The sequence below is a fragment of the Monomorium pharaonis genome, chromosome 5 (assembly GCF_013373865.1).
Source record: "Monomorium pharaonis isolate MP-MQ-018 chromosome 5, ASM1337386v2, whole genome shotgun sequence".
NCBI lineage: Eukaryota > Metazoa > Arthropoda > Insecta > Hymenoptera > Formicidae > Monomorium > Monomorium pharaonis.
The window spans coordinates 15,175,560-15,190,823 of record NC_050471.1 but is presented as its reverse complement, the minus strand read 5'-3'; the positions used below and the strand labels follow the sequence as shown (position 1 = coordinate 15,190,823).

At 34.8% G+C, this 15,264-nt stretch overlaps 1 protein-coding gene across 2 annotated transcripts in view; it reads left to right on the top strand.

The window, feature by feature from the left end:
• LOC105839730 (intraflagellar transport protein 81 homolog) overlaps positions 1-15,264 on the top strand; it is a 145,206-nt gene that overhangs the window by 56,673 nt on the left and 73,269 nt on the right. The window lies entirely within an intron of this gene.

The window sequence follows — 15,264 nt, the reverse complement described above, 5'->3', positions numbered from 1 at the left end:
ATAATCTAGGACATAATATTTATATAATATTTAATTAATATTTTTTAATATTAATTTAAGATTTTAATAAATTGTTTAAAATAATATTTAGGTAACACTTATTTTATGTTTCTGGAATAATCATTTCACATTTAAAAAGTTGTTTAGAATAATATTTTAAAAAATATTTAAATTATGATTGGGAATCTTCACTAATTATGTAGCGTAAATCAAGTGTAAGGAGGAAGTGAATCTATGTAATGAAAAAGTCACAAAAACGTATAAATAAAACCTCTGAGACATATAGGTTGAAACATCGGAACATAAAGAAAGTGGAGATTAAGACAACATTGCACTTATTGAAATAATATGGCATATTAACAATACTCAAAAATTATAAGAAATGACATCTATTTTTTATTTTTTTAAGAGCAAAAATAGATTTTTTCAAATTTCACATATTATTTTGCATATGTAAAAATCAGTAAAAAATTGTAATAATTTATATTTATTTATAAAAATATAAGTTAACTATACATGTTTCATCCTTCTGACAACATCTATTGAAATAATCCATAACAAATATGTATGCATTAACATAAAGTATTCATAGATCGTCACGAAACATTAGGATGCGTACGATCTTCGAAGTCAAGCAACGTCGGGAGTGGTTGACACTTGGATGGGTGACATTTTTTCAGGCGCAGAAATGAAACATGTTCTAACAGGTACTGTGGCTTGGCTGAAACATGTATAGTCTTCTTTCCTTTACAAAATTATTGTAGAAATTTATTAGATTGGTGAGATTACGTTGAATTTGTCAAAATTATTTAATAATGCAATCAATTTTTTGCTCTTGTTGTAAATATGTTTAGTAAATATTAAAAAAATTATTTACCAAATGTCAAAAAAACATTTTCTTCAATTTTAAAACAAATATTTATTAAATGTTAAAAAAATATTTGTCCAAACATTTAAAAAAACGTTTTTCTAATTTAAAAAAGGGAACTTATCTTATTATTTTTAACGTTTTTAAAAATGTTTTTTAAAATGTTTTTTAAATATTATTAAAAACATTTTTTTAATATTGTTTTGCTGATTGGGGTGTTGCTTTCGCTAACTGGACGAGCGGAAAGATATCTTTTAGTCCACTTTTTGCTTTGTCGAAAAGATAACTATAAAAAATCGATAAAAAACCGTCTTTTTTAAGTTGTCTTTTTGACAATACTATAAAAGATATCTTATAGTCAACTTTTAGTCTTACCTAAAAGACAACTTGAAAAAGACGTCTTTTCGTCGTCTTTTAGTATTTTGTGCTGTCTGAAACACTATATTGTGTTTCATCCATTTTTTTGAGGTTATGTCATCGCATTTCATAATTTCTGCAGCACTATGCAAAGGTAAGAATCCTTTACGAGTATTTTAAAAAAGTTTCATCAAAATTAGTGGAAAATTGAGCTATCGGCAGATTTTTTTCCCAAAATGGAACCTCCCTGACAGGCCAATTTGACAACAGTATAGACAAGTACTAGATGCATACCAGACAAATTTTTGATCGGATAGGCATAACTAGACAGATTTTGTATATGTAACCGTCTATATATAATCCAAAATTAGTACAAAACGTCCAGTAGTTCGTCTAAATTTTTTCAGAAGTTGTCGCAAAAATACAGCGCCGAGATAATGGCCAAATCTAGTCCAAATTATTTAATATATTAGGTGTACAACTTTGCTTCCGCTGTTTTCCAATAGATGGCTGTAGTAAGTGGTGGTCGAAATAAATAGATCGTAGACATCACACAATGGGAGTGGTTCGGACACGGTGCAAATGGACACAAAATAATGTACACGTTTCGAATGAACACGGTTCATTTCGACACAGGAATTTTGGACATAGTAATTTTGTACACAGGAAAAATAAATTCTGGACAAATTACAATTTGGACACAATAAAAATGTACACCGTGCAATTGGACACGTAAATTTTGTACACCGCAAAGTTGTACACCATAAACTTGTATACCACAAACTTGTACACCGCAAACTTGTACACCGCAAAGTTGTACACCGTGTATATTGTATTGGAAATCTGCTGATACATATGAACTTTACTTTGTTTGCAAAGTACAACATAGGTTAGCGACTTCGACGGAGTGGGTGCGGGGGGGGAGGCAAAGTCTCCTTTTGCACCTTCCTCTCGCACGCGCGCGCGCGTGTGTGTGTGCGTGTGTGTGTGTGTGCGTGCGTGCGTGCGTGCGTGCGCGCGCGCGTGCGTGTAAACCATTCTCTGCACCATATGGGTTTGCGACTTTCCACGTAAAACTTTGTGGTGTACAACTTTGCGGTGTACAACATATGAAAATGTAAAATCGGAACGTAAGTTCAATATAAAGGAAGAATAATAAAAGAATTAGAAAACCTTCTACGAAGCGTAAATTGAAACAATGAAATGTAAAAGAAGTGTTAACGCTTCTTTTACATTTTATTGTTTCAATTTACGCTTCGTAGAAAGTTTGTTAACGCTTCTATTACTCTCCCTTTATATTGGACTTACGCTCTTACTCTCCCTTTACATTGGACTTACGCTCTTACTCTTCCTTTACATTCGACTTACGTTCCAGCTTTACATTTTCACCAAGGGCGGTGTACAACTTTGCGGTGTACAACATTGCGGTGTACAACATTGCAGTGTACAACTTTGCGGTGTATAAGTTTGTGGTATACAAGTTTGCGGTGTACAACTTTGCGGTATACAAATTTTACGTATCCAATTGCACGGTGTACATTTTTATCGTGTCCAAATTGTAATTTGTCCAGAATTTATTTTTCCTGTGTACAAAATTACTGTGTCGAAATGAACCGTGTCCATTTGAAACGTGTACATTATTTTGTGTCCATTTGCACCGTGTCCATTTGCACTGTGTCCAATTGTACTGTGTCTAACAAGTGAAGGCCACTCCATACAATAAGCTTAAGCATTTGTAAACATAACGCCATCAAAATATTAGTCGATTTGTGTCTGCATCATAAAGTTATTCTCGATTGAAAATGTTAGTTTACGAGCCAAATTCTCGTCATTTGCGGGAGGTTTTAATTTTTTGCTTCAATATGAAGAAATCTGCGGCTGAGGCTTTTCGAATGCTCTCAAAGACATATATTAAGACTGCTATTAGTGAAAGAACGTGCCGATAGTGGTTTCAACGTTTCACGAATGGTGATTTTGGCCACGTCGAAGACTGGCATGGCAGTGGAAGAGAGAAGGTTTTCGAAGAATTGGAGGCATTACTTTATCAAGACTTGTGTCAAACGCAAGAGGAATTGGCAGGATCATTGGGAGTGACTCAACAAGCCATTTCAAAACGCCTGAAAGTCATGGAAATGATTCAGAAGCAAGGAAATTGTGTGCCGTACGAGTTGAAGCCGAGAGATGTTGAATAGCATTTGTTTGCATGTGATCAGCTGCTTGCAAGACAACGATAGAAGGGATTCTGCATCGTATTGTGACCGTAGTTCGAAAAATGGGTTCATTACGATAACCCCAACACGGTATTAAATAATGCATTACTTTTTGTAATGCATTACGGCTTCATTAAAGAATATTTTTTCAATAACTAATGCTGAATTTTCAATGACTATTGCTAAAAACTGAAGATTCTTAATTACGCATTTCTTTTGAACTAATCAATGCAATTCTTTTTATTACGCATTACTTTTAAAATAATTAATGCAATTTTTTTCATTACGCATTACTTTCGAAATAATTAATGCGATTTTTTCATTACGCATTACTTTTAAATTAATTAATGCGATTTTTTTCATTACGCATTACTTTTGAAATAGGTAATGCGATTTTTTTTATTACGCATTACTTTTGAAATAATGCAATTTTTTTCAATACGCATTACTTTTAAAGTAATTAATGCGATTTTTTTCATTTCTGATTATTGTTTTAATAATTAATGAGTAAAAAAATAATTATTTATTAAAAAATTAATAAGTAATGCATTATTTTTTAATTTGCATTTTCATTACCTTGAACCTCAAGCGCAGAAAATCGAATAGCTTTCACTTGGACACAGTGCAAACGGACACGTTGCACATGGACACAAAATAATATACACCGTACATTTCTACACCGTAAAGTTGTACACGCAAAGTTGTACACCGTAAAGTTGTACACCGTACATTTCTACACCGTAACCGTAGTCTCACTCACTCACGCACGCACGCACGCACGCACGCACGCACGCACGCACACACACACGGGGTGGGGAGTGCAAGGGGGACCTTCGGCCTCTCTTCCGCACCCACCCCGTTAGTAAGGGTGCCCTAAATAGAAGAGTATAAAAATGTACGGTGTACAACTTTACGGTGTACAACTTTGCGGTGTACAACTTTGCGGTGTACAACTTTGCGGCGTACAAATTCTTGTGTACAAATAAACCGTGTCTATTTGAACCGTGTACATTAGTTTATTATCGTAATGAACCCATTTGCAACGTGTCCATCTGCACTGTGTCCAAGTGAGCCACTCCCCAGAAAATCATGGGGACTTTCCGGCCATGCTTCCACGTCGACGGCCAAACCGAATATTCACGGCTCCAAGGTCATGCTCTGTATTTGGTGGGACCAGCTCGGCGTACTGTATTATGAGCTACTAAAACCGATTGAAAAAATCACGGCGATCAGTATCAAAAGCAATTGATGCGTTTGAGCCGAGCACTGAAAGACAAACGGCCGCAATACAACGATAGGCACGATAAAGTGATTTTGCAGCATGAGAATGCTCGACCCCATGCAAAGCCCATCAAAACATACTTGGAAACGTTGAAATGAGAAGTCCTACCCCACCCGCCGTATTCTCCGGACATTGCTCCCTCTGACTATCACTTGTTTCGATCACTGACACGGCCTGGCTGACCAGCACTTCCGTTCTTATGAAGAAGTGAAAAATTGGATCGATTCGTGGATCGTCTCAAAAGATGACCAGTTTTTTCGACGCAGGATTCGTATGCTGCCAGAAAGATAGGAGAAAGTATGGCCAGCGATGGACAATACTTTGAATCGTAAACGTATAACCAGTTTTTCACAATAAAGTTTGGAATTTTGAAAAAAAAAACGGCGGAAGCAAAGTTGTACACCTAATATTTATGATAGAATTCATCCAAAATTTAGTGTGAAATTTATTTAGAAAATCGGTGTCTACTTTTTATTAAAATTTTGGAAAACTAATCAAAATATTTAACAATTCAAGACAGCGATTTATCTAAATTATACGTAAGATTTGTTCAACTTTGACGGCTCAACTTGGAAAAAATTAAAGAATACGGACAAATGCTAAATGTATATTTTAGACCAATTTTTGATCAAATAGACATAACTAAACAGATTTTACACATTTAAACATCCAGATACAGTTTGGAATTAATATAAAATGTCTAGTACTTTGTCTAAATTTTGTCAGAAGTTGTCGCAAAAATATTGCGTTGAGTCGTCTAGATTATTTAATATATTTAGATAAAATCCATTTAGGTTTAGTCCAAGGCTTATCTAAAAAATTGGTGTTTACTTTATTAAAAAATTTTTGAAAATTAGTTAAATTTTTAATATTTAATATTTCAAGGTAGCAATTTGTCTAAATTATATATAAGATTTGCTAAAGAAAACAAACATCTACATTCTGTCCAAAATTGATCTACATCGCCGAATTGCGATTATCATAATTTTGGCTATGTTCCGATATTACTGCCGATACTGAAAATCTATATTAGTATACGTAACGAAAATAATGGATTTTTAGTACTGGCAGTAACATCAGAACAATCTTTGTATGTATATGTTTTTAAACGGAACTACAATGCTACGTGCGTTTTTCTGTTTTAGATTCAATTTTTTATGTGCTCTTATCATGTGACATAATTTTAACTAATTTTTTCTGCTTTTTCGTCTCAAAAACTATGAGAAATATCTATTTTTGATTTTTTTTTGAACAGAGCAAAAACAAATCTTTTCATAAGTTCTACATATTATTTCACGTATATAAAAATCAATAGAAAACTGTAAATTTGTATTTATATGAATATAGTTTAACTACATATGTTGTTTATCTTTTTGACAATCTATTGAATCTATTGAATTGATCTGTAATAAATATATATTTATAAAGATTAAGTATTAATGGATCATCACGAAGTATCAGTCACATACGATCTTCGAAGTTAAGCAACATTATCGGTGGCTGACAAAAGTATAGGTGACTGTTTTTCCGATTGTAAGAGTTAAACAATAATAAATGTAATAAATGTAACTGTGGCTCCGGTGACCACACATACAAGATTGTCGCAAAAATTAAGTGACATTATATACGGAAATAGTCCAAACGTTTTCAATCTTTTTTTTACTAGATTTGCTAAATTAAACCTGGAATAAATTAGACAAGTCTTAGACTAACTAAACAACATTTTTCGACAATGTGTAAACAATATTTAAGCAATATGTAGACAGATTTGACTAAAAAAGGTCTAAAAATGAATAAACGTATTCTGACGTCCAAAACGTATTTAACACAAGTCCAATAATTTCTGTCTATATTTAGTCCGTCAGAGCTCAATAGAAATTGTGTAATAAATACAGCAAATGTAACTATCTTAATTAATCTGTTATGTGAGTAAAAAATTTATTTTAATAGTCAACTATTGTTTTTTCGGAATTTGTGTTGTATGGCACATCCACACTCCACAAGATTTGACACTACAAGGAAAAAAATCGATCGAGAATGAATATGAAAGTCATAAACAATTACATAATATTTGGTGACTAACATTAAATAAAGATAAATTAGGTGGTTCTTATTATTCTGTCGTAAATTGAGTTCAAATTAACTGTATTCTGTTATAAATTAATATTATTTTTGAATTTTTTAACAAGAAATGTGAAATGTTTGAATCAAATTAGACTTGTTCCCAAGCTTTATTAATAGTTATATCAAGCTTAGAAACAATTATATAAATAATTAGATTATCTTATAAATCAATAAGTTTTTTAAAAACCTTCAATGCTCGGAAATGTTTGAGAACATTTTTGTATTGGGCTGATTTGAAATTCGGTCGTTATAGGATTTAGTAGCATTTTTTATGTTCTCCTTGACGGTCGGAATTTCCAAGTTATAGTGTAACTTCTTATTGGTAATGTACCATGGTGTGTCTACTATTATCCTTAGCATTTTGAATTGGAATCTTTGAATAATCGCAATATTTGAGTGAGATACTGTTTCTCAAAGTTGTATGCCGTAGGTCTAAATCGGTTTGAGCATAGTTTTATATAATAAGAGTTTATTTTCAATACTCACAAGGGAAGTGTTACAAGTGTCCGACGCCAATTTGATTTTCCTATTTTCCATATACCGATAAGGTTTTTAGTCAAATCGAAAAACTAAAAGGTAAGTATTTAAACTTTGTTATTTCCGAAACAATTTATTATAATTAATACAATTCTCTCTATACATTCATAAAGACTACATTAAAAAGATTTGTTATTCGTAGCTAAATTATAATTGTACGTTTACAATTATGTTTATTGTTCTTTTATTTAAACTTTGATAATTATAATTTTCCTTTCCTTACTCATTCACTCTTTTCTTTTTCTATTTTAGTTCCGGTTCAAATGAAGTGTTTCTTCCTCTTTTTCCTTTAATATAACTAAAAATAAAATATAACACAAAGTATTACTCTTATCTCAGAATACTTATTTTAAAAATGAAAATTTTGTGTAACTTATTTGATCTTCAAATTAGACAGCCGTATTTTCCACCATGATGCAATATGTAAAGTATTTCCCTTGACGATGTAATATGCACATTATGTATAAATAAAATAAATACTGACTCGACGTTAACCTCGCATATGTCACACGTCATTAACCTCGAACTAGATCTGTGCGTCGTTACATCAAAGGTTTGTTTTTTATTCATGCACTGTTGCACTGGTGCAATAAGTTAGAATAAGACATATAAATATTTTCTCATTCTAACTTATTGCACTAGTGCAGCAGTGCAGGAATAAAAAACAAATCTCAAGTTTCGGCGGCGGCGTCGTAACTAAAATTGGTAGGCGGCAGCGGCGTCGCCAAAAATTATTGTTATTGCCGGCAGCGCGATCGGTGTATGGAAATTTAATGGTGGCGGCGGCGAATGGCGGCGTTAGAATTTTTTTTCCTAATGCTTTATGGTTTTCACCTTTGATTATATTAAGTACTATTTGTATAGTCAAATGTTTCTACTAAATGCTTTGTGGTGCGGTGGCGCGGATAAACTTCCGAAAGCGACAACCCTCCGATTTTGCTGAAATTTTGTATATAGCTTCTTTTTATCTAGTAAATAAGATTCCCAAATTTTGGGCGACGCGGCCCCCTCGCTCCTCCCAGGCCCCCTTCAAAGGTAAAACTATTTTTGTTAATTATTTCATAAAGTGTTAATTGTACGGAAAAAGTTGTCGAACAAAAAATGAAGCTCGTAAAAAGTTCTACCAATAAGGTCGTATACATATTTTACGTAATTGCAACAGTTTAGTTGTTATTATTATAAAGCTGTTGTAAAATGAGTTATTAAGTGTTAACACTGTTACCATACACATATCTATATATGCATAAACCATGAAAATGGCAGAAACCATGAAAAATATGCAATATGTACATGGGTTAGCGACTTGGACGGGGTGAGTGCGGGAGGGAGGCCGAAGGCCCTCCTTGCACTCCCCCCCCCCGTGTGTGTGTGTGTGTGTATGTGTGTGTATGTATGTGTGTGTGTGTGTGTATGTGTGTGTGTGTATGTGTGTGTGTGTGCATGCGTGCGTGTGTATATTTTTTCCTTTCTGCAATGTTTACAATTTTTCTCGTGTTTATTTCTTATGTTCTGTATTTGTAAATTGCCGGGACAAACGATGAATAGAATCGAGCCTATCCTTGAGTCTGAAAATAAAATTGCCTTTTCCTTCCTCCTCATTACTCTTTGAAGGAGGACAACCTCTAAGAAGATCTAAAGGCAGACGAAGGTCTTGCCCAAGATTTCCACAGGAGTCGCACCAGTAGTTTCTTGTTTCGAAGAACGAAAAGCTAATAAAACAGAGGAATCTACCGATCCCAATCTCTCTAATTCTCGCAAACAGATTTCTCCAGATAATCTAAAATGGATGTTGACGCTTAACTTGTCCGTCTGACTACGGGTGAAGAAGAGTCGTACGCGTCTTCCTTATTCCCAGCAGCGTTGACGTTTCCAGGAAAAGTTGAGATTCAAAATTTCTTTCTTGGTCAGTATGTAACTCCAAGGGAATTCCATGCCGAAAGAAAACTTGATTAACCAATGATCTTGCGACGGTACTGGCTCCCCAGTGAACACAGTAATATAGCAGCAGTGTAACAGCAATGTAACCGAATATAACAGGTTACGTTACTCTGAAATTACACGTAACTTACATGTAAGTTACAATTTCCGACTCAGCAATATAACATGTTATAATTACATGTTATCTAACTGTTACACAACAGTTACAGTAAAGAAAAATAAAATAAAATAAAAATTTCATTTTTTTGAAATTATTTTTATCAACAGCACATACTACATTTAGAATAAATTTTTATTAATTAATTAAATTTAAATTATATTATTTTTTATTTTATTCTTACTTGCCGCTGCTAGGTTTGAACCCGGGACCTTAGGATTACGAACCTTGTACTCTACCTGCTACGCCAATTTGACTCATCGATATGGGTACTTGTTATTGTCTACATATACCTATATGTAAACTGACGCGACTATATTATTTTTTATAAAAGCAATTAAATTTTGCAAAACATATTAAAAATAAATAGCATTAATTTATTTACTTATTAATTTCATTGTTAAATTTATCTTTTTCCATAACCTTAATAATTTGATGGAAATTGCGATCTATTTAGCATTAATCTTTGAAGCGTTCAAATGATTAATTAGATGGTTAACTATATAGATCATAATTCTAAGAAAAATTGAATAGTATACATTTATTATTCTGTTTTTGTTCAGCACATGATGAATTTAGATTTTGTGCATTTTTTGTGCGCAGTAATTGTAGATAAACGTTATAAAAGTTATTTTTGGAAACATTATCTTTATAATAATTTTTTTTATTATTAAATAGATCTGTCATTCAGGATGTTATAATGTCTGATTTCTGAGTCAACTACGACGCATCGTTCCGTAATAACATTTACGAACATACGAACGTGTTATGTTACGGTTATACAATTTTTGTTGAATAACTGTAACGCCAAAACGATGTATAACAGCTAGATCACTTGCGTATAACAAATATTACGTAACAGGTTATTTCCATGTCATATAGCACCTACATATCACAAGAATAATAATGTTAAATTACATGTAACTTCCATGTTATATTGCCGCTATAAAATGTGTTCACTGGGTCTTTTGTTTTTAAGGGAATAGTTTCCGGCCATCTTGTGAAACAATCCATAATTACTAAGAGATATTTATTTCCTGCAGAAGTAATCCGCAAACGGCCAAGAATATTCACTTGTATCTTTTCAAAAGGAGATTTTCCTTTTCCAATGGGGCCTTTCCTTGCGACACAAACTTTACACGAGGCACACCACTTCTCTACATCCTTTTTGCTGGTAGCCCAATAAAAAGGTTTTTGAATTTTTTTAAGAGTCTTGTTTACGCCGAAATGTCCTTCAATAGGAGAGTCATGAGCTTCCTTCAGAATCTCCAGCACCTTCTGTCGTGGAACTATAATCTGAAAGATGCTTTTCTGCAAATTTGGGAAGACCGACCATTTATAAAGAACCATCAATCACCATGAGCAAGTCCCAATGCGACTAATAAATCTTCAAAGAAATCTCTTCGGAAGCTACCTCTTGCCAATCTGGCCGAGTATTAGCTTCCTTTAGCTCGAATTATCATTGAAATAACTGAATCTTAAAATTGAGCCGTTCGCCATTCTTGAAGATTTTCCTGAGAGAAGATCATTCGATCAAAAACTTCTTTTTTGGACGTCTCTTCATTAAACTCAATCTTCGTATAATACCGACAAGGCACTTCCAAACACGGACGCCTCGAAAATCCGTCGGCATATCCATACGCTCTTCCGCTTCGATAAGTGACGTCAAATCATATTGTTGAAGACGTTCCAATCATCTGGCCAAATGTCCTTTCAAATTCCGAAAAGATATCAGCCATCGAAGATTAACATGGTCATTCTTACTAGGAACTTCCGTCCATAAAGGCAGTGATGAAAAGATTTTATTGAGTTTACAATTGCAGGAAGTTCACGACGGGTCACGCAATAATTTTGTTCCACTTTGCTAAATACACGGCTGAAATAAGCGATGACCCTCCCCTCTTCTCCCTGTAATTGAGAAACTACCGTCCCGATGCCATGATTTGTGTGTGTGTGAGGCATCGGTATTTAAAATAAACTGTCCTTCCCCCGAAGGAAAAGACAAAATCGGTGGACACGTTAAAACACGTTTCAAATTATCAAACGCCTCTTGGCATTCAAGAGACCAAATAAATTTATTATTTTCTTCAGTTAATTTATACAATGGTTTTGTCAAAATTGCAAAACCTTTAACAAATCGTCTATAGTATGAGCAAAAACTAAGAAAGCTTTGAACTTGCTTTTGCATTTTCAGAAGCGGCCAATTTTCGACAGAAGAAATCTTTTCCGGGTCCGTTGCAATCCCTCTAGCAGAAATTACGTGTCCAAGATACTTAAATTGTCTTTTTATAAAAGCACATTTATTAGGATTAGCTTTTAAATCAGCTTTTTGCAAACGAATAAAGACTTCTCTTAAAATATTTATTATTTCTTCAAAATCTACCAAAAACAATTACATCGTCTAAATATACGAAACAAATTTTTGAAATTAATCCTTTTAGAACTTTTTCTATTAGACGTTCAAATGTTGCAGGGGCGTTGCAAAGACCGAACGGCATAACTGTAAATTGCCATAAACCGTTACCAATAGAAAAGGTTTTTTTCACAATCTTTATGATCTAGGCTTACCTGCCAAAATCCACTTTTTAAATCAATCGTACAGAACCACGAATTTCCCCTTAAGCAATCAAGAATATTATCAATTCTTGGCAGCAAAAAAGAATCTTTTATAGTCACAGCAATTAATCTTCGATAATCAACACCAAATCGTTCCATCCTTCTTTTTTACCATGACTGCAGGAGAAACCCAGGACTATTCGATTCCTCTATAACTTTTTATACTTTCATGTCCTCAAGAATTTTATTTACTTCCGTCTGTAAGTGAAGGGGAATTCGGCGAAGTACCTATTTAATGGGACGAGAATCACACGATTTTATAGTATGAGACAAAACATTGCAATTGCCAGCAACAACATTTTTAGAAAACACATAAGAAAATTCAAGCAAGAAATTTGCAAATATCCGTTTTTGAAAAATTTCAAGTTCTTGAGAACTTTTCTCAAGGATCCGCAAAAGATGGCCGGAGAGCCGAGTAGGACAGTCTTCAATTCGAGAACAAATTTGCCCGCGCTCTTCCAATCACCCATCAAATCGAGGGCGTTTTTGAATAAACCATCTAAAATTTCCGTCTTAGAAAGAAAATCCACTCCGAGTATGCATTCGTCGCTAATTTCCGCGACATAACACAATAAATTAACGCAAAATTTGCACAGAGAAACTGTGGCAGAAACTACCGGGACTTTTTCCCCGGTGAGATATTTTAAATCGTAAAATTTAATACGCTCCTGTTTAAGAGAGGCTGGCATTCTGGCGCTCAAAACAGATACATCCGAGCCTGTATCAATTTTAAAACAACACGACTTGTCATTTAAAAAACCATTAACGCAACAGCGTCCGCGCGCGTTTACGCCGACGCGACCGAACCGACGCACAAGAACGGCTCCGCCATGCGCGCGAAACTTCGTCTGCCGAGCCAGCTCCAATTAAGCCGAGAAAACTTAATTTTCCGTGGCAGGACACTCCGCACGGAAATGTCCAGTCGCTCCACATTGCCAACACTCTTTGTTTTTACGCTCCCCATTTTTATCTAAACCCCTAAAATTTTTCTTTCCTTTTTCTTTGTCTTTCTGTTCCAAAACGTTCTCTTTATGTTCCGCGCGGAAATTCCCGTTCATTTTCTCTGGAAAACTGCTACGATTAATAAACTTAAACGTTTTTGCCAGCTGAATCGCGACCCTCAAAGACGTTATTCCCTCCACCTGAAGAGAACGTTTTACAAATTCGTCAATGCAGCGATAAACTGAGAGCAAGCAATTATATCGCGCACTTCATGCATACACTCGGATTACGATTTTCGGGAAAGACGCTCCAGATTCGCGCCCAGCGTCGCAAAATCCTCGCCCAGACTCTGCTTCCGATTTGTAAACTGAGTATAATAATTCTGCGAAAGTTTGCAGAATTATTCCCCAAATTATCTCCCCGAAACGAAGTTCTAGCTTTAACTTAAGCTCCCCGAAAGAAAGAGAGCCCTCATTTTCGGCGCAAGCATCTAATAACGAATGCGCTTTCCCCCGTAAACAAGAAACTAACACTGCCTTTTCCGTCTCACTCCATCGATTCGCATTCGCGATAAGAGAGAATTGAATCAGGAATTCACGCAACGGAGCCGTTCCATCAAAAGTATTGGGTTTTAGTTTAAGACCGACGGTCGCCCGCGTATCCCCACTCGCATCTACCCTCGCACCGATTTCTCGCATCGCGCTCCCCTTATTTCCAGCCGTACGGATATTATCAGTGGGACTTAGCTGGTTTTCTATCGTGCGAGGAAACTGTAGCCGCAATGTCTCCACGAACTCCCACTGCTGCCGCGCCTGCTCTTTTTCTGCCAAAGCTCCTCCAAAAGTAATAAGAATTCCGGCGCCGCTGCACCCGAAGAAGACCCCGGAGTCTCGGCACGCCTCCTTTTCGCCGGCATGCGTAGGGAACGTCGACGGCGAGCTAGATCAGACGTGCTTGTAATCTTTACAATAAAGACGCTTGATTTCTTGAGCTAGAAAAGGTTGTTTTCTTTTTTTTTCAGGGCGCGCGCGTTACAATATCATCACCGTGAAACTCGCCGGATTAAGGGCCATCACACACGAAATGACAAGCTGCATATGCGTAAGACGTTGAATCAATCAGCGCCCAGCATAAATCGCCATAAGCATACGGACGGTGCGAACCGTCAATCAGCAATGCAAGTGTCAACTCGTACAGCCATCTGATGGCGCGAAAAGCAACTGTACAAATCCCCACCACTTGTTTTGGCGGCCGGGCGACGACGACAATCACGACAATGACAATAATGACGACGTTTCTTAACCAGATTTACTCTTGAGCGAAAAACTTTAATCGCGATATCTCCGGTAAATCACATAGCGGAAAAATAAAAACACTTTTATTATATAAATCGGATGCAAGCTGTCCATTAAGCCTATTAAGAAATCTATCGATTCAGTTGTTATTGAGAATCCGATAACTACGAATTTTCGCAAACGACGTCTCACATAAAAGAAGCAGTGGTGGTGTCTCGCGCAGGGTTGAGAACGTTATTTTAAAAATGTAACGCGTTACCGTTACCGTTACTTTTTGTAAAAAGTAACTCGTTACCGTTACTTGTTACTTATTTTAAAAAGTAACGCGTTACCGTTACCGTTATTTACAAGGGAACCTCGCGAACCCGAAAATTCTGATTTTAATGAAACTTGGCATAAATGTAGAAGAAGTAAATACATGAATTTAGAAATTAAAAGTTGGTGCTTATAAACGGTTTAAAGGGTTGAAACCACCCTTCAAAAATGTTGAGTTTTTGTCTTTTCTCGATATATCTCGTAAACTAAACAAAATATTAAAAAATGTTTTATACAAAAGTTTTACAGTATAAATACCTCTATTTAACTATGCTATTTATTTTTTCAAAAAAATTTTTTTTTAAAAACAAATTTTTTTTCTTTGAAAAAAAATTTTCTTGAAAAAAATAAATAGCATAGTTAAATAGAGGTATTTATGCCGTAAAACTTTTGTATGAAACATTTTTTTATATTTTATTTAGTTTACGAGATATATCGAGAAAATGCAAAAATGTCTCAACTTTGAAGTGTGGTTTCACCCTTTTAGACCGTTTTTAAACCAAAATAAAACATTTCTAAATTAATATATCTACTCCCTCTACATTTATGCCAAGTTTCATTAAAATTAGAAAATTTTTCGATTGGGCTTATAAACGGTTTGAAGGAGTGAAATTACCCTTTAA